The sequence below is a fragment of the Canis aureus genome, chromosome 9 (assembly GCF_053574225.1).
Source record: "Canis aureus isolate CA01 chromosome 9, VMU_Caureus_v.1.0, whole genome shotgun sequence".
NCBI classification, from domain to species: Eukaryota; Metazoa; Chordata; class Mammalia; order Carnivora; family Canidae; genus Canis; species Canis aureus.
This window is the reverse complement of record NC_135619.1, coordinates 23,183,057-23,205,918: the sequence shown is the minus strand read 5'-3', so window position 1 is coordinate 23,205,918 and position 22,862 is coordinate 23,183,057.

The following is a 22,862-nucleotide window of genomic DNA, read 5'->3' as shown; positions in this document are numbered from 1 at the left end:
AGTTCATATATATTGGTATTTACCTTTAAGTTTCAACATTATTATTTGCATTGTGAGAATGCATATTGATTAGACTGGATACAAGCCTTGAATGAAGTATGTGTGAAATTAAGCAACATTTCTGTGTAGAGGTTTTCTTCATCTCTGAGGAGATAAAATTCTTAACTGTAATGTAATATTTTGGAAACAACTTTACCACCTTTAAAAGTTGAAAAAGCTTAAAGCTGCTGTTTTGAAAGGTCCTCACTTCATAGACCTGGGAGCCCTTTGGAAAAGTACTTTGAAGCTGTCCATAAGAAGGGATCAAATATATACTACTAACATGTGCCATGTTGGTGATGACAAGCACAGAGGACAGCCCATGATACCAAATAATGAGTGAGAAAATCCCTGGAAGAGCAGACCAGGTTGAAGAGAGAACCCAGGAAGACAAACAGCAATTCCAGTATAATTAACTACCATCTGACCTACTATAGGCGTACCCTCCTCTTTCCCAGCTATTTACTTCCTGTTCTCCAAAAGTCTATATTCCTGGGAAGGAGAATGGCTGTGAAATCTAAGTAGATATATGTCATTAGGAAGACATGGACATATGGAAACACATAAAAAGCTAAGTTCCCATGGACACACGGGTAATAGTGGCTTTGAACCAAAGTTTGCTCTTTCTGTAATCCTATACTCTATCTGTTCAAGATATGATGACATTATCTATGAAAGGTTTTCCAAATTCCCTCTCCCCTATCTTAATCAACTTTGCTCAGAACTGCAAAACTCATATTTTTCTTATATTCAATTCTTCTTTCTTGATACACCTGTCTCCTCCCAAAAACTCTTACTAAAACAAACTCATAATTATGTAATGTCAGTTTACAAAAATACAAGGGTTTCCAGAGTCTATAGTATTAAAAAAAATCATCAAAGCATAGGCCCAGAATAAAGCACAACTTCATTGCCTTTATATTATGTAGGGTAAAGCAGCCATAGAGCACTCTCAGATTCAAAGAAAGGAGAAGCAAACCCCATCACTTGATGAGAAGAATGTCTATGTTTATGATCGCTAAAGAATATAGTATTAGTTCAAATGCACAGGTTCTAGAGGCAAACAGTTCAAAGCCAAGATATACTACTTATTAGATATGAGCTATTAAGAAAGTCATTACATATTTGATTCACAGTTTCCCTAATAATCTCATAAGGTCAAGGTGAAGACTACATAAGACAATACATGCAAAATGCTTAGAAATCATTTGCCAAAGAAGGAGTCACTAAAATTTATTGTAATCTACATTTCAGCACCATTCCTCATGTATTTTCCACTGAGGCCCAAATTTCTCCTCTGGGAGCTATCTGGCAATGTCTGCAGCCATTTACAAATGACAAAAATGGAAGGTGGATTCTTCTAATGGAGATTATAGATGCAAAACATTGACAATATATAAGGCAGCAGACAAAGAAGAACTTTCTGACCCAAAATGACAATGAAAATACTTCTTTAGCAAAAATTAAAAATCTAATAGTCACAAATATACTAAAAGCGTTTCTGGTTTTTGTTGTTGTTGACTCGAAATATTCCGAGTGACAACTCCTTCTCTTACTTAACATAACCAGAAATGACATGTGAAGTGTTTATTTTTTTTAAGATTTTGTTTATTGATTCATGAGAGACAGAGAGGCAGAGACATAGGCAGAGGGAAAAGCAGGTTCCCCATGGGGAGCCTGATGTGGGACTTGATCCCAGGACCCTGGGATCATGACCTGAGCCAAGGCAGACACTCAACCACTGAGCCACCAAGTGGCAAATTCCATTTGGAATTTCATAGCCTAATTTCATTATATAAAGTGCAGTGTAATTTTTAAGAAAAATAACTTATCTGATTGCTTATGACTTTGGCAATATTTTAAGTATTTATATGTATGCATATATTTAGTTATATAATCAGTCTAGAACTTACCAAAATCAAAGTAGTACTTTGGTGTGAATAGTCACATACTCCTGCTAAAATGTTTTTTTTTTTTTTAAAGTAGATGATAAGTAGGGAAGATAGAATTTGTGGAAATTATTTGAAAGTCTTAAACTCACAAACAGCTTTATATTAGGTAATTCATTTCAATTATAAAATAGTGGCTTATAATTACAAATTTTGTGATGTTTTAGCTTTCTCTATACATCTGGCACAAAGCTGAAATCAATGAGAATTCGATACTTGAAATAGCTTTCTAGTCATTCATAAAAAATAAAGAATGCTTTCTCTGATTGAATTTCTAGAATGCCTCTTACAGAATAATTTAATTTCTAAATAGCTTAATAGAAGATAAATGTCAAGATCAAATGAGGAAAGACTAGCATAATGATCATTGAATTTATTTTTATTAATATGCAACTGTAATATTCATCTAAAAATACCATTTATTTATATACACGGAGTCAATTCCTGGAAATATAGAATTATTTAGAAAATAATTTTCATTTTGTTTCTAAATATATTTAAGTATGGTTATAAGTAGAAACTGAAATGAAATTTAAGAATTATCTGAAAGGGAAATAACACCGAAACATTATAACTATATTACATCCATTTGTGCAAAAGTATTGTAGCTTAGGAAGATACAAAGGTAATTTTCCTTTAGTGATACAGAGTATACTATACACAAACCATGAGAAGGGCATTTTTATACCCATATTCTTCATATGTAATAAGTGTGGGTAGGATAAAAAAACGTAAATTAGGTATTACTCTTGAAAACTATTAAATCAGAAATATGCTTGAATATTCCTCTTATTGCAATACTTTTTCAGAGAGTGTGGTTACTGTCAGCTTATTTTCTCTTGTACTTATTTCTAACTAACTGGAACCTTATTTCTATTTAGTTTTATTTCTATATATACCTTGCATTTCTATACTTTATATTTTCATTTTGAAACTATCCTTCACACTCCATATAATATACAATTTTTATTATTTACCTATAGTTTCTTTCCTCTATTCTTCTTCATCCTATTTCTAAAGACTCTAAACTTTTAAGCGTGATATTCATTTCTGTGATGCATATAAATACTAATGATCTATCATTCTTTATTTAAATATATGGAAAATAAGATGGCTAAGGATAAGCCAATTAAAAAGTGTTTATTCTCTCAGGAAGAGAATCCAAGCAAGCCACACACACACACCTACACAAAGACAATGAAATACATCCTCCTTAAATTTGAGAAATTAAATTTTCCTGTATAAGGTTTACCTCCATAAATACTTTTCAGGCTGAAGAACTGTCTGGGGATTAGGCAAGTCTTAGAGATAGCTAATGAGCATGCCTTTGGGATGCAAACTAACCATTTCAGAATATATGTCCTCTTTGTGTCCAGTGTGGGGTCAAGAGGCAATATTCCTCTGCCTTAATCATCCCAGAGCCAGGTACCAGACAACTAAGTAACATTCCTATAGTTTAGAGCCTACTAAAATTATCCAGCTAGCCAATCCTTAACAGTTTACTCTGCCCAGTTTTGCTTTTCCTATGAAAACCCCCATAAGAGCGCTGGCCTAATGATTTCACCCTTCTTGACTAACCTGGTGTTTTCTTAGCCTTGCACAGAGTGTCAGACCTCCCAGTTCTAGGACCTGTTAGTAGTTTACAATTGTTTTTTGAGCCTGCTTTTGGTCTTATCTTGTTGCTGTACCTTACTATCACACAAGAATATAAAACAGAAGATACAGAGAAAGTGTCAAAGGTATCCTGAAGAAAGAGAAAGAGATATTGTTCATCAACATATTTAGAGAGGAAAGTTTGTCACAGGAGATGCCAAGTCATTGATAAATTTATCTAAATAATATTGAATTATTACGTGGCATGAAACAGCATAGACATGCCAAACTCAAATAAATCTCTATCATATTACTCAGCAATATATTCAGCTCAAAGGTGGGTATGTTGAAGAGATTTGGAAGCACAAACAAGATGGGATTATTTTGTTAGCAATGAGGAGCGGAGTAAATACACAAATAGAAAGTTTGGTAAGTATACTGATTCAAATAAATAAATAAAGGTAAGGCAAAATATCTTCAGAGTCCTAAGGGGGAAATGATGTATTTCAATGTTTGTAAAGATGTCTATTGCAAATTAGTGAGAAGTGAGATAGGAGTAAATAAAAATTTTAGGGACAATTGAGTGTCTAATTTAAAAAATAAAATTAAGGACTAATTAAGATGACAGAGTAGTAGGAGGACGTTAAGATTGTCTCATCCATCGAATACAGATGCATAATTTTTTAATTCAAATTCAAGTTAGCTAACATATAGTGTATTATTAATATCTGGAATAGAATGTAATGCTTCATCACTTAAATGCAACACCCAGTGCCCATCCCAACAAGTGCCCTCCCTAATGGTTATCACCCGTTTAGCCCATCCCCCCACCCAACTCCCCTCCAGCAACCCTCAATTTGTTCCCTATCATTGAGTCTCTTATGGTTTACCTCTTTTTCTGTTTTTATTCTGATTTTCCTTCCCTTCCCCTATGTTCATCTGTTTTGTATCTTAAATTCCACATGAGTGATATCATATGAAATTTTTCTTTCTCTGACTTATTTTGCTTAGCATAATACCCTCTAGGTCTATATATGTTGTTGCCAATGGCAAGACATCATTCTATTTGATGGCAGATATATATATATATATATATATATATATATATATATATATATATACACACACACACACACACACACACATGTGGTATGTAGGTATGTATATATATATATATATATACATATACATATCACATCTTCTTTCTCCACTCATCAGTTGATGGACAATTGGGCTCTTTCCATAATTTGGCTATTGTTGATAGTGCTGCTATGAATGTTGGGGTGCATAGAACACAGCTACATAATTATCAAATCATTCTGGGGACTGAGAAAATGAACTGCACAACTAGAGGGAGAAAGACCATGTAGTGGAGGGTAGGAAGTGTACTGATGTGATTTGGGGGAAAAAAGAATTGCAGGTACTATGAAGGGGAGGGGGGCCTGATTTGAGAGAGAGAGAGAGAGAGAGAGAGAGATAAAGCAGCTTGCAGGGGCTTGCAGGGGATTGCATAAGAAAAACACTTCCTGGGGCACCTGGATGGCTCAATCAGTTAAGCATGTGACTTGATTTCAGTTCAGGTCATGATCTCAGGGTCCTGAGATTGGGCCCTGGGTCAGGTTTCACACTGAGCATGGAGCCTGCTTAAGGTTTTCGCTCTCCTTTGCCTCCTGCCACTCCCCCTACTCTCTCTTTAAAAAAAAAAAGAAATGAAGAAAGAAAGAAAGAAAGAAAGAAAGAAAGAAAGAAAGAAAAGAAAAGAAAAAAAGAAAAGAAAGAAAAGAAAAGAAAAAGAAAAGAGAAAAGAAAAGAAGAAAAGAAAAGAAAAAACTTCCCCAAAACCATTGACTTGGAAAACAAGAGGGGCTGATTATCTGAAGTTTTTATAAGCAGTGGAGTGGAACATCTTAAGTTTCAGAAGTCCTCACCATCGCCCAGGTAGAGCCTGGCAGGGATAGTGGCGTTCCTGTGGTGAAGAAGAGCAGAGACCTGGGAGCAGACAGTATGCTCTGAGGATCCCCTGGGCTGTGTTGGGAGAGAGAGCTCCCCTCCTTGGACTGTATTTGGGAGAGGTAGTACTGCCTCTCAGGGGATCAAAGAGCCAGTGGGTGCCATTGAGCTGCTCTTCATTAGCATAGGAGCAGAGATGCTGGCTGAGGGTAGCCAATCTCGATGCTAGCTTTTTGCTCTGCTTTACCATAAAAATCCAAGCCCTTGCACAGCTGTGTGACTGCTTTTCTAGGACAAACCAGTACCAGCCAGAGTCCAGCAAGATTCTCCCCCAGAGGATCAGTGGGGGTCTACACCATGCCCAGTCCTTAAAATTTGGAGTTTTGAAACCGACCTGAATTGAGAATGAACACTGTGTGTTAAGAGGTGCTATAAAATTCTCTACTTGAAGACTAACTACCATGTATGAAATGGGTTGCATATTCCTCCCCCTGTATGGAAGCATGAGACTTTCTATCCTGTAATCTCTTTAGCAGATTTCCTGTGATGTGTATCACATTCTGATTTCATGTTTTTTCTGATAATAAAATATTTTTCCTTACCCCTCTATATTTGTGGAGAGATTGATAAGAGATTTGCTTTTAAATTATCTTTCCCCAAAAGAACATCATTAAAGTAAGCTAAAGAGTACCTCAGTCTTAAGAGTGTAAAATAGCAATGTCCAATAGAATTATAATGCTAGGCACATATGTAATATTAAGCTTTAGATTTACCACATTAGAAAGTATATAAAAAAGTTTGAAATATGAGCTCCATTTTACGCTTACAGCACTTCCCAAACCAATGTTAAATTTTCTTTGGAAATAGCTGACTGCATTTAGATTTTTTTTTTTTAATGTGCAAGTGTAAAGGTAGATTCATATAACCAAGTTTTTCCAAACATACTTAAGGATTTTTCAATAACTCAAAGATCATTGTTTAAGTTAAAAATTCAGAAAATCTGTACTTGTCACAATAATCCCATTTAAAGTGCTCAAAATTCACTTGTAGCTGGGCAGTAACTACTGTATTAGATAGGTACATAAGTAGGTTTAAAACTTCAGTGATTGAGACAGCCCTTGGTGGCGCAGCGGTTTAGCGCCGCCTGCAGCCCAAGGTGTGATCCTGGAGGCCCACATCGAGTCCCACATCGGGCTCCCTGCATGGAGCCTACTTCTGTCTCTGCCTCTGTGTGTGTGTATGTGTGTGTGTGTGTGTGTGTGTGTGTGTGTGTGTCTGTCATGAATAAATAAATAAAATTCGTTAAAAAATAAAAATAAATAAATAAATAAAACTTCAGTGATTGGTACCAGAAACAGGATGTGCTATAGATGGTCGAGCCCACAGCAAAGGAAATGACAATATAAGCTCTATAAGCAATAGACAAGTCAGAGTTTATGTTCTAGAAACATTGATGTCTATTAATAGCAAAACCTACATTTTGGAATTGTTGACAAAGAGAGACATAACCTAGTGAACTGCAGAGGAGGGAGGTACATATATACACATACACACATAATATTTATATATGATATGTATAATGTATATCAAATATAATATAATATAGATACAATATAATATAATATAATTCACACTCTGTAGAGAGAGACCTAAAATGAGATGATTTTCGAGCACATGTGAGGTGCTCCTCTTCTAAGGATTCATGGCACTAATTTGGGAACAATTAGAAGGGTCTCCAAGGAGAACACTGAAATTATCTTAGAAATAGTACTTCCATGAAGTGTTCTTTTTCTGTCACTTTGAATTCAAAGCAGCATAGTATAAATGACACAAATGTTAAAGGAACATTTCTTTGAGTGAGAACTAGTAGAAACTGTGGAGGCGTCTAAACCAAGAAAATAATACATGCACATTCATTTGATCTTTTGAATAAATGTTAACATTAATAGCCCTAGGATGAGCTTACCATCTGCTTTGCTGAAAACAATTATTATTCTAAATATGCCACACTTGTAAGTAGTACTACTACAATAAAGAATTTGGAAGAATGATATTTAATAGTGTAGCAGTTTCTAGGTATCAAACTGTCTGAAGTATAATGAATGCAAGGATTAGACTACAAAGAAGTAACTTCTTCATGCTGATATTCCAATGACACTAATTCAGGAAAATTGGTGTACTTTAGGCTTCTAATAGTTATGCTCAAAAGAGTGATCTAACATTCCCTATTCATGAAAGAGTCTTACCTCCAGTGTCCTCCCAATGTTCAATTTGAACCCACTTAAGCTAAAGCAGGTTAAATTCTTCCTTATGTTCTGTGGCCCCAGCTGATAATCACTAAGAACAAAAATTTTCTGCAATATTATATTAAACCATGGATACTATAGCTGGAGGGTGGAGGAGCAGGTGCCTTCCCCCACATCCACTCATTACAGAATCTTTCTTCATGCAGCCCTTCTTCAGACTTCAGCATCTAGGACTCTCCCTGGGGCTCTCTTTTGGCCCAGAGGGCAGATTGTAAATGTTTGCCAACTGATGCCTTGGCAATAAGATTCATAGAGTTCCACAGAGGGATTAAGCTCCAGATAACCATAGTGGATGCTGATAATATCCATTATCTATTATATTTTTGGTAGGTTTCTGAGCTTTCCTTCTCATTGTCTCCTACTCCCCTACCACTGTTCCCTAATCAGCAACTTGTGTTCAAATATGTGTGCCAAAGTCTACCTACAGAATGGGAGAAGATATTTGCAAATGACGTATCAGATAAAGGGCTAGTTTCCAAGATCTATAAAGAACTTATTAAACTCAACAGCAAAGAAACAAACAATCCAATCATGAAATGGGCAAAAGACATGAAGAGAAATCTCACAGAGGAAGACATAGACATGGCCAACATGCACATGAGAAAATGCTCTGCATCACTTGCCATCAGGGAAATACAAATCAAAACCACAATGAGGGATCCCTGGGTGGCGCAGCGGTTTGGCGCCTGCCTTTGGCCCAGGGCGCAATCCTGGATATCCGGGATCGAATCCCACGTCAGGCTCCCGGTGCATGGAGCCTGCTTCTCCCTCTGCCTGTGTCTCTGCCTCTCTCTCTCTCTCACTGTGTGCCTATCATAAATAAATAAAAGTTAAAAAAAATTAAAACCACAATGAGATACCACCTCACACCAGTGAGAATGGGGAACATTAAGGCAGGAAACCACAAATGTTGGAGAGGATGCGGAGAAAAGGGAACCCTCTTGCACTATTGGTGGGAATGTGAACTGGTGCAGCCACTCTGGAAAACTGTGTGGAGGTTCCTCAAAGAGTTAAAAATAGACCTGCCCTACGACCCAGCAATTGCACTGTTGGGGATTTACCCCAAAGATACAGATGCAGTGAAACGCCAGGACACCTGCATCCCAATGTTTCTAGCAGCAATGGCCACAATAGCCAAACTGTGGAAGGAGCCTCGGGGTCCATCGAAAGATGAATGGATAAAGAAGCTGTGGTCTATGTGTACAATGGAATATTACTCAGCCATTAGAAACGACAAATACCCACCATTTGCTTCAACGTGGATGGAACTGGAGGGTATTATGCTGAGTGAAGTAAGTCAATCGGAGAAGGACAAACATTATATAAGTCAATCGGAGAAGGACAAACATTATATGTTCTCATTCATTTGGGGAATATAAATAATAGTGAAAGGGAATATAAGGGAAGGGAGAAGAAATGTGTGGGAAATATCAGAAAGGGAGACAGAACATGAAGACTCCTAACTCTGGGAAACGAACTAGGGGTGGTGGAAGGGGAGGAGAGCGGGGGGTGGGGGTGAATGGGTGACGGGCACTGAGGGGGGCACTTGACGGGATGAGCACTGGGTGTTATTCTGTATGTTGGTAAATTGAACACCAATAAAAAATAAATTAAAAAAAAAAACAAAGTCTAGCTCAGTAAAAGGGACAGCTGAGACCTGGAAAATTCAGAAATAGATTTTATTTCTCTGATCAATGAACTGATTTTTATCAAATTCTCAAGAATAAGGATCAGTGGCAAAGATAGAACTAGGAAATCAGTTTAGCAAGAGTTTTGTGGGGTTTTTTTGAAGATTTTATTTATTTATTCATGAGAAACACAGAGAGAAAGAGAGCCAGAGACACAGGCAGAGAGAAAAGCAGGCCCTATGCAAGGAGTCCAGTGCAGGACCCGATCTTGGATCCTAGGATAACGCCCTTAGCGGAAGGCAGATGCTCAACCGCTGAGCCACTCAGGCATCCCAGCAAGATTTTTTTTTAATCATATATCAGTTATGGTTCCTATGAAATTAACTGCATAAATGTTTATTTATTTTTAATTTTTTATTTATTTATGATAGTCACAGAGAGAGAGAGAGAGGCAGAGACACAGGTAGAGGGAGAAACAGGCTCCATGCACCGGGAGCCCGACGCGGGATTCGATCCCGGGTCTCCAGGATCGCGCCCTGGGCCAAAGGCAGGCGCCAAACCGCTGCGCCACCCAGGGATCCCTAAATGTTTAAAAATCCACACACACTTATATTCACACACAAAGACACATACCATGAGATACAGAAATTATGAAATTTTAGTACACTAAAGACAAAAAAAACGTAAAAGTTTATAGAGAAAAAGTATTTGACTTTCTATGGTCAAGAACTATCAAGCATTAGATATCATAACTGAAATACCAAGAAAGTGATTTAAAATTTTCAGTTAAAAATTACTATGATCTATATTAAGCCGAACTACGAAGATAGATATTTTGTACTAACTTCTCAAGGAAATAGTATTTCCCATTCACTTGTTTTGGGGGAACACAGAAAGATTAACTAGATTTGCTCCATCAAAATGAGAAGTGAATATAGAGGATCTAGGAAATAAGAGGCCTAACTGGTGAGAGGAAAAAATCCTACTGCAATGATAGATATGCAGCAGGCCCAAGAGAAACCAATTTAAACTGGAGGAAGAGATGTTCTAGGAAGGTTGGTTTCCTGGGGAGGAATGAAACTGATCCTCTCATGTGTAAGAAATATACATATAATCTTCCTATATGTATATAATCTCATATATATGCATCTTCCTTAACATATATTAGTAAAATCTATCATACATTCTTACCATATTCACCAACATCAACAGAATTAAAACTTAGAATTAAAAATTTATACAAACACAAAGAAATAATATATGCATATCTTTCTAAGATTTTTGAGTTTTGTACAAAGTTGTTAAGCATGGATATTGAAATTTTTTAATTAAAATAAAATTAATCCAAAGTCTTATATATACATATAAAATCAGACTCCCAAATTTAAATGTGTGTATATATGTTGCACAAACTATTTATTCAATTAGAGAAGGATGGTTTCCTAGTGAACCTATGCAAAAAACAACAACAAAAAACAAAAACAACAACAACAAAAAAAAACAATACAAAACTACATTGCTATAACAAGCAAAAAGAACTTAAAGTATTTGTTCCAAAATTTCAAGAGGTCAGAACAATTTACCATTTAAAGGATCTCATTGTAGTTTGAATAAACATAATCTATTAAATTGAAGAAATTGAAGTCTAAAGATAGATGAAAAATGATAAATCTCCTCTTAAATGAAAAATAGAATATTTCAAAATATAGCAAGAATATTCCAAAGCAAATAATCACAATTAGTAACACCTCATCATTCTAGCAGTCCTTCCATCCTATATAATAAATTCTACTTGAAATCTGATTTCATGGTTATCTCTTTCTAAACTAGTAAGAATCCTTAAAATTCTAAGTCTGTCCTATGTATAATTTATAAGTTGTCTAAGTACTGGTGCTCTGAAACTCTAAGTCCTATACCCAAGAGTCTATTTCTTGTACTATCAGCATTTTTTTTTTAATTTATTTATCTGAGAAAGAGAGAGAGAAAAAAAGAATGGGTGGAGGGGCAGAGGGAGAGAGTCTTCTAGCAGACTACCCGACTGGGGCTGGGCTTGATATCAACAACCCCATAAGCCAAAAATAAGAGGTGAGCGCTTAAATGACTGAACCATCCAGGCACCCCTTATAATACCAATATTTAAAGATACCTAATAGGCAGCCCAGGTGGCTCAGCGGTTTAGCGCCGCCTTCAGCCCAGGGCATGATACTGGAGACCCCGGATGGAGTCCATGTCAGGCTCCCTAATGGAGCCTGCTTCTCCCTCAGCCTGTGTCTCTGCCTCTCTCTCTCTGTCTCTCATGAATAAATAAATGAAATCTTTAAAGCTACCTAATACAGTCTCTCTGAGGCAGTCCTTCCTGGCTGAAGATTTAATTTCTAGCCTATATCCTTTAAGCAGAAACTTGAGGTATGCATGAAAAAAAATTAAACCTGATAATGCTATGACTTAATGACTGATTAACTCATTACAGTAAAAGTATCAAATGGAAAAATGTAAAATTATCTTTTGGGATATATTTCATGAGGATTTGATCAATATTTATCTTGAAGGCAAAAACATTAAGACAGTGAGGGCACTGATACCTCTCCAGAGACCTCTAATTCTTCCTGTTACAAATTTATATTCATGATATTTTACCTGTATTAATAAAGTTAGAGAAATCTTAAATTCTTTTGGGATTTGATGACTCTTCCCACACAGCTTTTGCAACTACCTTGAGTTTACTTATAAATATGGAACATACCAAACAATTCAGTTATTTAAATACAGAATTCTAGTGATGCCTGGGTGCCTCAGCGATTAAGCGTCTGCCTTTGGCTCAGGGCGTGATCCTGGAGTCCCGGGATCGAGTTCCGCATTGCTCTCCCTCTGCCTATGTCTCTACCTTTCCCTCTCTCTGTGTCTCTCATGAATAGATAAATAAAATATTTAAAAATAAAAAAATACAGAATTATGTACATAAATACTAGGTAAAATAATTAAGATTGTGGCCATTAAAAAATGGAACTTGAGAGGTGGGGAGTAAAGGCCAAGAGGTAGCTGCTTTTAGTTTAAGATTTGTAGTAAAATGCCACTATTTAGCATATGTATATTATGACTTTATTATTGTTATGTAAATATTTAAGAAGAGAAAGTAAAAAGAAAGAATTATAGATACTTTCTAAAAAGTTTATGAAAGAGGATAGACAAGTGTGAAGCTGAAAGAACAAGAAAGTATTTTGGTTTAAAATGGAAGATATTACAGCATGATTTTCTTAAGATAAAAATAACAGTGTATTAGAGCTTCTACCCATAATATTAAAAGAAAATTGATGATAAAGAAGGGAAATGATCATTTGTAAGGGAAAAGTTTTGAGTATGTGGAAAGAAAAAAGATTCAGTGTAAAAGTTTTATTGGCCACATGAGTTGCTAAGTTTACATAGTGTTTACTATAACTCAGAAATATTATTCTAACAGATGTTCGATTTTATAAAGTTTTTAACATCTTTTCCAGATTAAAAATATCCATTTAGTAACAGTTATACTAGTAAAAATAAGTCCAAGAAAATGAGAAAAATGTCCATTTCAAATATATATTTCCATGTATCTTTATCTGTATTGACCTAATAAATATAATCTAGGAAGCCCCTAACGAGTAATAATATATGGCATGTGACATTTTAAAACTTAGCAGAGCCACTTCCAGATAAGCAGTGGCTCATACTATACTCCAGTGGCCAACACTGGTTGCAGAGTGATTCTTTTTCAACACATGACCACCACATAGTCATATCTTAATGTCTATACTGGCCACTGGGAACTAAGTCCACTCCATCTTGTGTAGGAATGAGTGTTTATGGTCCAGTTTAGACGATAGGAATAACTTAATTTTTGATATGTGTGTTTATTTTTCTCTTTTGAAGGCTAAGTTTGGCTTCTCCAGACATTCGTTAGTCAATAAGCAGAGTGAATCTTTGCCCTCCATAATCATCTGGAAGTAGGCATAGGGGTTTCTTTACTATATGGATTGAGTGCCTCACCATAAATGAATAACAGCAATAATGGGAGAATGTGGGTGAATGAAACAAGTTATCAATGAAATAATGAACATCCTAGGAAGTGGTGTTGGGATACATCGGTAATATATATTAAAATTACATTACTTACAAGCTAAGTTCTTAAATTTCAGATATAGTGAAGGGTTAAACATAAAATTAAAACAACAATAAGAAGATACAGGTGAGTATTTATGCAGGTGTATATAAATGGAGCATACTTTTAGAAGCAAAAATAAAAGAAATTATAAGTGACAACACTGGTAGATTTGATGACACAAATACACATTTCTTTTTTAAATATGTGTAGGAGAAACAACACAAGTCAAATTTAATTGTAAATATAAAAAGAAAAAATACATAAAATGTTAATATTTATATGTCATTAGTTTGAAAAAGAATAAGGAATGAAAATTTCAGTTGAAAAAATATAGAGCTAGTCATACTTTATTTATTTAGCAAAATCCACTGAAACAACATAAAGAAAGAAATTGCCAATATTGTTTAAGAGCTTTTTAAAAAAACTATAAAATACATTTAATATTTAAAGCATTAATATTTAGAATATTTGATAAACTAAAATAATTGATAACTACTAAAAATCTTGATTTTAAAAACCATTTAAAGTCAGAGGAAAATGTTAAAAAAAAACACAGAAAGAGAAGAACAAGTAGACATGATTATGGTTTTGGTCAACGCAATGAAAGTGTGTATACTAAAAAATTAGATGACAATTGCTATTTCTAAGAGTTAGGTTAAAAATAATTTCATGTACTTATTTGCATTTTCCTCAATTTTGTTACTTTTTACAGTTCATTTTTTAAATAATCACAGAAAAAGGATCAAGCACTGGATCCAGAAATGGTACCTCTGGCAAATGAAATTCCTTTGCAATACATTCTTTATCGGAGTGGTAATTACAGTATATGATATACACTATATAAATTTATAAATGTGTATCAAGTTTTGTAGTTAGTGCACTGGGGCATTCCATATGGCTTGAAGAAAATGTTTATTCTGTCATTGCTGGATGGAATCTTCTATATGTGTTTGTCAATTTGGTATTAAATATGGTGTAATTCTAACGTTTTATTTTTTAGCTGTCTAAATGATCTCTCCAGTGATGACACTTGGGTATTTAACTTTTTTCTACTGCTGTCCTCACATTTGTTAGAATTTGCTTAACATACTTAGATGCTCCAATGTTGGTTGTGTACATTTCTACAATTATTATATCTTCCTCAAAGATACGCTTTTATAAAAGACAACAAATTTCATGAATAAGTTGCTTTGTGAAACCTGTGTTCCATTTAGGAGTAATGGAAAATCTTGAAAAGTATTTTTTTAATTTAGTAAGAATAGTCAATTAAGCATCGTCCTGCTTTATCACTAAGAAGTTACACTGGCCCAACATTTTTTATAAGAGTCTCATAATACACAATAGATACTGTAACTTTGACCCAATGGTCCTATTAATCCTAAGTAAACAAAGATACAAGCAATCAAATTATTTACAAATACCTTCATGCAATTTTATGAAAGTTATGTCAAGATTTAGAATAAAAAGCCAATATTAAGAAAATGGCCAAGGAAATTATAGTACATACAAAAAGGCCAGTTTTCTTTTTTACTCACTACTTTATGTGCAAAATCTAACATAGGAACATGTGGGATTACATCAAAATAAAAAGCCTCTGCACAACAAAGGAAACAGTCAATAAAACTGAAAGACAACTTATATAAGAGAAGAAGTTATTTGCAAACAGCATATCTGATAAAAGGTTAGTATCAAAGTATATGAAGAACTTAACTCCACCCCCCAAAAAACAAATAATCCAATTTAAAAATGGGCAGAAGACATGACCCGATATTTCTCCAAAGAAAACGTATAGGTAACCAATAGATACACAAAAAGATGCTCAACATCTCTCATCATCAGAGAAATGCAAAACCACAATGAGATCTCACTTCACACCTGTCAGAATGGCTAAAATCAAAAACACAAGAAACAAGTGTTAAAGATGTGGAGAAAAAGGAACCCTCATGTACTATTGATGGGAATGCAAACTGGTACAGCCACTGTGGAAAATAGATATGGAGTTTCCTAAAAAACTTAAAAATAGTGCTACCATGCAATCCAGTAATTCCACTACTGGGGATTTATCCAAAGAAGATGAAAATGCTAGCTTGAAAAGATAAAGGGACCCCTATGTTCATGACAGTGTTTACAAAAGCCAAATTATGGAAGCAGCCCAAGTATCCATCAATAGATGAATGGAGGTGAGATATATATATAAATATTCTTTATTAGCCATAAAAAGAATGAAATGCCATTTCCAACAAAATGGATGGAGCTAGAGAGTATAATGCTATGTGAAGTCAGAGAAAAAAAAAAAAAACCTATGATGTCACTCATATGAGGACATTTAAGAAACAACAACGAACAAAGAAAAAAAAGATACAAACCAAAAAAAAAAAACCAGTCTCTTAACTATAGCAAACAGATGGTTACCAGAGAAGAGGTGGTTTGGTTGAAAGAGGAGAGAGGAATTAACAGTACACTTATCATAATGAGCACTGAGTATTGTATAGAATTGTTAGATCACTACATTGTACACCTGAAACTGATATAACACTGTATGTCAACCACACTGGAATCAAAATTTCAAAAATGATATTTGGGGTGCCCGGGTGACTCAGTCGGTTAACCGTCAGACTCTTATTTTCCACTCAGGTCATGATCTCACAGTCTGGATTGAGCCCCATGTCAGGGCTCTGGGCTCAGGGCAGAGTCTACTTTAGATTCTCCTTATCCCTCCTTCCTTGTCCCTCCCTCCTCACATAGGATCCTCTCTCTCTCTCTTCTCTCAAATAAATAACAACTTAAAAATTAAAAAAAATTATAATTTGCAAGCATGTATGGTTATGTTTAGTCCATTAACAAGACTAAAATATGAAACGGCACATTCTTGTGTTCCCTTACTGATCAAAATATTTTACTAAAGCAAGAAAAGCCCATTCTGATCCTTCTCTGCCAAGCATACTTAACTTTTCCTCTTTTGTGTACCTAATTTACAAACTCACAAGCCTTTGATTTTCCCAAGTGCCATCAGATTTTACTTTGGCTACCTGCTACCCTACATAGAACAGCAAAAAATGTCGGGCAATGCATTATCAATTTCCTGGGTTTCAGGAATAGATGGACACAAACATGTAAATGGCATGGTGAAATGATCGGTAATTGTCGTGCTAATGCTTTTAGAGAAACAAGTGCAATCATGCTGACAGCCTGTAGTGCTGGCAGAGAATTACAGAATCAATCTTCTTGTCTGGGAGACCACTCTTCTGAGTTCCTTTGCACACTGCAGGAACTTACACTCTCAGCAGGAATGCCATTAACAGTCTGGAAATGTTTCAGTTTTTATAATTCTTTCTTGGTACATTCATTCAAGGCTGAATGAAAGCTTTGCTCTTTTTCTATCTGCTTTTCAAGAACTAATCCCTCTCTCCCCTCACCAGAGATTATGTTTCTTTTTCGAAAGACAGCTCACTATGCAGGTGTTTGAGGCAAAGCCCTGCTTATTGGTTGGGTTTTATGTCATGGAGGATATATGCCTAGCCAAGGTAAACCTACGGAAGATTGTGCATTGTCAGGAATTCTGAACATGCACTCCCTCAGACTGAACTGTTCCAGTTTTGTTGTTGTTCCTCAGTAATCTAGTATTAATCTTCCAGATCTCGGTAATTTCTTTGTAAAACACTATTGTAGCATGGGTCACTCACCACACAAAGTCCAGATAAATTGAGACTTAGTTTCCAAATAAATTTACAATGACACTAAAACCATAATCATAGGAAATAATAGAAGTAAAATTTTCTACTTAGCTGATTTTTTAAGCTTTAAACACCAATACTTAAACCCCAAGCAAGCAAATGTGAGGCCTCAAGCAATAGATGAACATTGTACTTCAGGGAAAATGAAAGCATTTAAAATTTTTAGTTTTATATACATGTATATTTGTAAATAATTTCATTTCCAGTTTTTCAGCTTTTGTGCTTAGTTACCTTGTGAAAATCTTCTCTAAATTTCTTTTTCCTCAAAATGAGTGAAAAAGCTGCATATTCTACCTCAAATAATTGTTACAGCTCCCCCAAATAAACTTTCCTGGCGCTTAATATGCACACAATGAAAATACAGTAGAAAGTCACAAAAATATTTTGTACTATTTTTTCATTATAAAAAATATTTCATGAAACAGGTATTTTATCTGCAATCTTAAATAGTTGTTAATCATAAACTTTTAATGATCCAAGATCAACGATGTATCACTTCACCATTTGTGAAATTTTTGATATTCTCATTCATCTTTTGATGACTGCTTGCCTTATAGAAAAGACTGCTTAGCATTGCTTTTCTGATTTCTACTCTGTTTTCGCTATCACTTTCTTGGCTTTCACATTTTATTATTGCCAATCTGCTTTCTATGACATTTCTTTTCCCCTTTTTATTTTACTATGATTTTTGGAAAAAAAACTAAAACCTGACTACACTGGTTAAATATACAGAAAAGAGAAAGTGGTCAAGTGACTGCACTAAAACCTGCCAGCTCTTAAAAAAATTTTTTTAAAGTGTGATAGAACCACAGTGTTAATTGGGGTCTCAAACCACTTTTGCCCTCTTTTCTTACCTGGTTTATATATACCTAATATTAACTTATAGCTGATACACTACCAAAATTGAATTAAACACAATAATTCCTAAGGATAAAAAGTAACAGAATATTGAAGGGTCATATATGTACAGCTATAGCTACTTCTGAAGTTTTTTAAAAATCATCTATTGAAAGAAAAAGGTTTATTTTTGTTTCTGAGATTAACTTGATCATTTAAAATATGAGAAAATATAGTATTACATGGAACTTTAAGCGTCTTCCTCAATCACTCCTTCAAATCAGGACCAGTGGATCTTTTAATTTAAATGCTTATTCAAATTAACTTGAAAATAGAGTCAAAAACATCTGAATTCAGAGATCTTTTTCAAACATCAGGTACCATGACTTGAAAATACTTTAGATCTTTATATTTTATTTGCATCACTTATCTTGACCGTATCTTACTTATCAAATCTTTGTCTTTAAATTTTTATTTTGAGAGAATTGTAGATTCACATGTAGTTTTAAGAAATAAAGACCCAGTATATTCTTCATCCAGTTTTTTCCAGTAGTAACATCTTCCATAATAAAATATACCAGAACATTGTCATTGATACAATTTACCAACCTTATGATTTCACCAGTTAAACATGCACTGGTGTGTGTGTGTGTGTGTGAGAGAGAGAGAGAGAGACAGAGACAGAGACAGAGAGACAGAGAGACAGAGACAGTGAATGATCTTAGTTTGACTTTTCACAATTGGTGCGTTTCATGACTGTGTTTCATAACTGATTACTAGGTATCATTTTAGTCGCTTCTCCCTCTTGGTTTCAAAAGCAAATAATCTTGGAGTGCTAAAATATATATTGTTGTTTTATTAATCAACCTAAAGCCTTGGTATTGAGGTTATGTGGCATTGTTATTCCTGATCAACTGAAAAATATCCTTACTCAAAGCCAGCCACATCTGCTAAGAAGTTAGCAGAACTCCAATTAACATTCTTCTAGACATTCTATAAACTGATTAGGAAGGCTATCTCACTATAGGATGGTTAGAAAATAGGTTTGATATGTCAGTGTTCTAGATTATTCTATTAGTAAATTTTGAGAGTAATAGTATTTTTTTGTCAGATTGAGTAAACTAACATCCAATTAGCTATTTTTCAAGTAATAGAATATTTTCAGAGTTTGTTAGTTGCAATATAACTGTAATCAAGTTTAAAATACATGGAAAATCTACTCAAATAGATATGACACATAGAAATACATGGGATTTACTTGCTAGAAGTTAATGTAGGGTACTTTGAATGAATTGCTTTAAACCAACTCATGTTTGTGGTGATTAATCCACTCTATTTATTATAACAAGTTATCTTTACTTTTTACTGGGGAATTATATATTTTGATATAATAAAAGTACCTAGGAGGTATGCAATAAATTATTACATTGGATTCTTCCAGAAATTTAAAGTTAAAAAACAAAAGACTGTCCAAAACTCATTTTTGAAAGATCAACACAAACATGATACCAAAATCTGACAAGGACATTTTGAGAACTACAGGTCAATGTTATTCATGAGCACAACTGCAAAACTCCTAAATGAAATCAGCAAACCAAACCAGTACTATATAAACTAGATCATGCTGTATTAATTCTAGTGCAAAAAACAAAAGCAGCCTTGGCCACTCAGGAGCTGGGCCTGGCACTGTCATCTAGGACTTGATATTGCTAATAGGTATCCTGGTAATCATACCTAGATTTCTATTTTCTCCTATAAAAATAAATCTTTCTGTAGGGTACCAATATCAGACAAGGCGACTCTGTTAAAAAAAATCACCCCATTATCACATCTAGCATATATTAATCTCCAATCTCATCAAGTTGTGTACATTAAATACACAAGTATGTTCGCATACACACAGCTTTTTTATGTCAATCATACTTTAATTAAGTGGTTTTAAAACAAACAAAATATTGCTCACACCACACAATAGCCAAGCATTCCCTGAGATGGGTTAATGTGAGTTACTGCCATTCCATTGCCAACGACAGGAACAAAACAAATCTGAATCTTGCACTTTATGTATAGGATGCATTAAAATACCCAATCACAAAATCGCCCCCTTGTGCTAAAAGCATTCAATAGACAACAAAGTCTGGCTTTCTTGACTGTTCCTGAAAATCACCCAATCCATCCAAGTTCTATACATTCTAACAGCCCCTTACTGAGACATTCTGGGGCTTTATATGTTGTGCATTCTCCCTTGCTGTAATAATCAATAAACACAAATTGATTAAATATAAATGTTTTTGTGGTGGTCTTTGGCTTGAGGCTATTGATGTCAGAAAGGCAAAGATGATTTCATATCCAAAAATCAACCACTGCAAATCTAATACATAAAATTAAGAAAAAATATATGATAATCTCAAAACATGAAGAATTTGATTAAATTCAATATCCATTCATGAACTTTTTAAAGTCTTAGTAAGGTATATTTAGTTTTCTTTAATAGATATACTTATTAAAACAGGAAGGAAAGGCAAACTATCTAATTTGATAAAGTTTATATACAAAAAAATTTAAAAACCTATCGTGAACATACAATACAATGAAATGTTGAAAGCTTTTTCTCTGGGATCAGGGTTCACATAAGGGATGCCCACAATGACCACTTTTAAAACAAATGGCAGTGAAGGCCCTCACAAGGAGGAAAGCAAGAAACAAAGTCAAAGGATTTTAAGGAAATACTCTAACAGATGGCATGATAGTATAAGTGCTATAGATGAAAATCAATTATATTTTTATATATATATGTAACAAACGCCATTTTTAAAAATATACCACTTAAAATAGTGTAGAAGTACCCATAAACATTAGCAAAAGATGTACAAAGTTTCTATGCATTATAAGACAGACTTGTAAGAAAGTAAAGACTTCTATTGATATATACCTTAATATTGGATTGGTTTAATGTCAATTCTCTCCAAATTTAGATTGATTTGTGGATTTGATGCTATACATTATTTTTTCTAGAAATATCAATACAGTTCTAGGATTTGTAAGGAAATGCAAAATATCAAGAATAGCTAAGACATTGTTGAGGAAAATTTTAAAAAGAACATACTAGCAGCTTTATTATAAGTATAGTAATTAAGGTAGTGCCCTCTTGGCCCAAGGATACGCAAACATGACAGAGATAGAGAGGAAAGATACTGAACAATTCCTGTTTAGCCATTTGAGTTATGAAGAAATTAGCACCACAAAGAAGTGGGGAAGGCATGATCTTTTCAATATCTAGTTTCAGGACCATTTTATATCCATACAGGGAAATGATGTTAATACTTATATCACACTAACTACATACAAATATCAGTTCCAGGCCTATTGTTTATAAAATGCTATTGTTTACAAATTCTTATAAAGAATCTTCTATGAAATTACACAGAAAAATATCATCATTACCTTGAGCTGGATAAATATATTAGGGATACATAGGGTAGCTCTATTTTGAACTCTTTGAGGAACCTCCACACAGTTTTCCAGAGTGGCTGCACCAGTTCACATTCCCACCAACAGTGCAAGAGGGTTCCCCTTTCTCCACATCCTCTCCAGCATTTGTTGTTTCCTGCCTTGTTAATGTTCCCCATTCTCACTGGTGTGAGGTGGTATCTCATTGTGGTTTTGATTTGTATTTCCCTGATGGCAAGTGAGGCAGAGCATTTTCTCAGGTGCTTATTGGCCATGTCTATGTCTTCCTCTGTGAGATTTCTGTTCATGTCTTTTGCCCATTTCATGATTGGATTGTTTGTTTCTTTGCTGTTGAGTTTAATAAGTTATTTATAGATCTTGGATACTAGTCCTTTATCTGATAGGTCATTTGCAAATACCTTCTCCCATTCTGTAGGAGGATGCTGAGGAATGTTCCCTCTATCCCTACACTCTGAAGAGTTTTAGTTTTGTTGGCTGTTTCTTTTGCTGTGCAGAAGCTTCTTATCTTGATGAAGTCCCAATAGTTCATTTTTGCTTTGGTTTCTCTTGCCTTCATGGATGTATCTTGCAAGAAGTTGCTGTGGCCAAGTTCAAAAAGGGTGTTGCCTGTGTTCTCCTTTAGGATTTTGATGGATTCTTGTCTCACATTTAGATCTTTCATCCATTTTGGGTTTATCTTTGTGTATGGTGTAAGAGAATGGTCTAGTTTCATTCTTCTGCATGTGGCTGTCCAATTTTCCCAGCACCATTTATTGAAGAGACTGTCCTTTTTCCACTGGATAGTCTTTCCTGCTTCGTCAAATATTACTTGACCATAAAGTTGAGGCTCCATTTCTGGGTTCTCTATTCTGTTCCATTGATTTATGTGTCTGTTTTTGTGCCAGTACTGCACTGTCTTGATGATCACAGCTTTGTAGTACAACCTGAAATCTGGCATTGCGATGCCCCCAGATCTGGTTTTCTTTTTCAATATTCCTCTGGCTATTCAAAGTCTTTTCTGATTCCACACAAATCTTAAGACGATTTGACCAACTCTCTGAAGAAAGTCCATGGTATTTTGATAGGGATTGCATTGAACGTGTAAATTGCCCTGAGTGGCATAGACATTTTCATGATATTAATTCTTCTAATCCATGAGCATGGAATATTTTTCCATCTCTTTGTGTCTTCCTCAATTTCCTCAGAAGTGTTCTGTAGTTTTTAGGGTATAGATCCTTTAC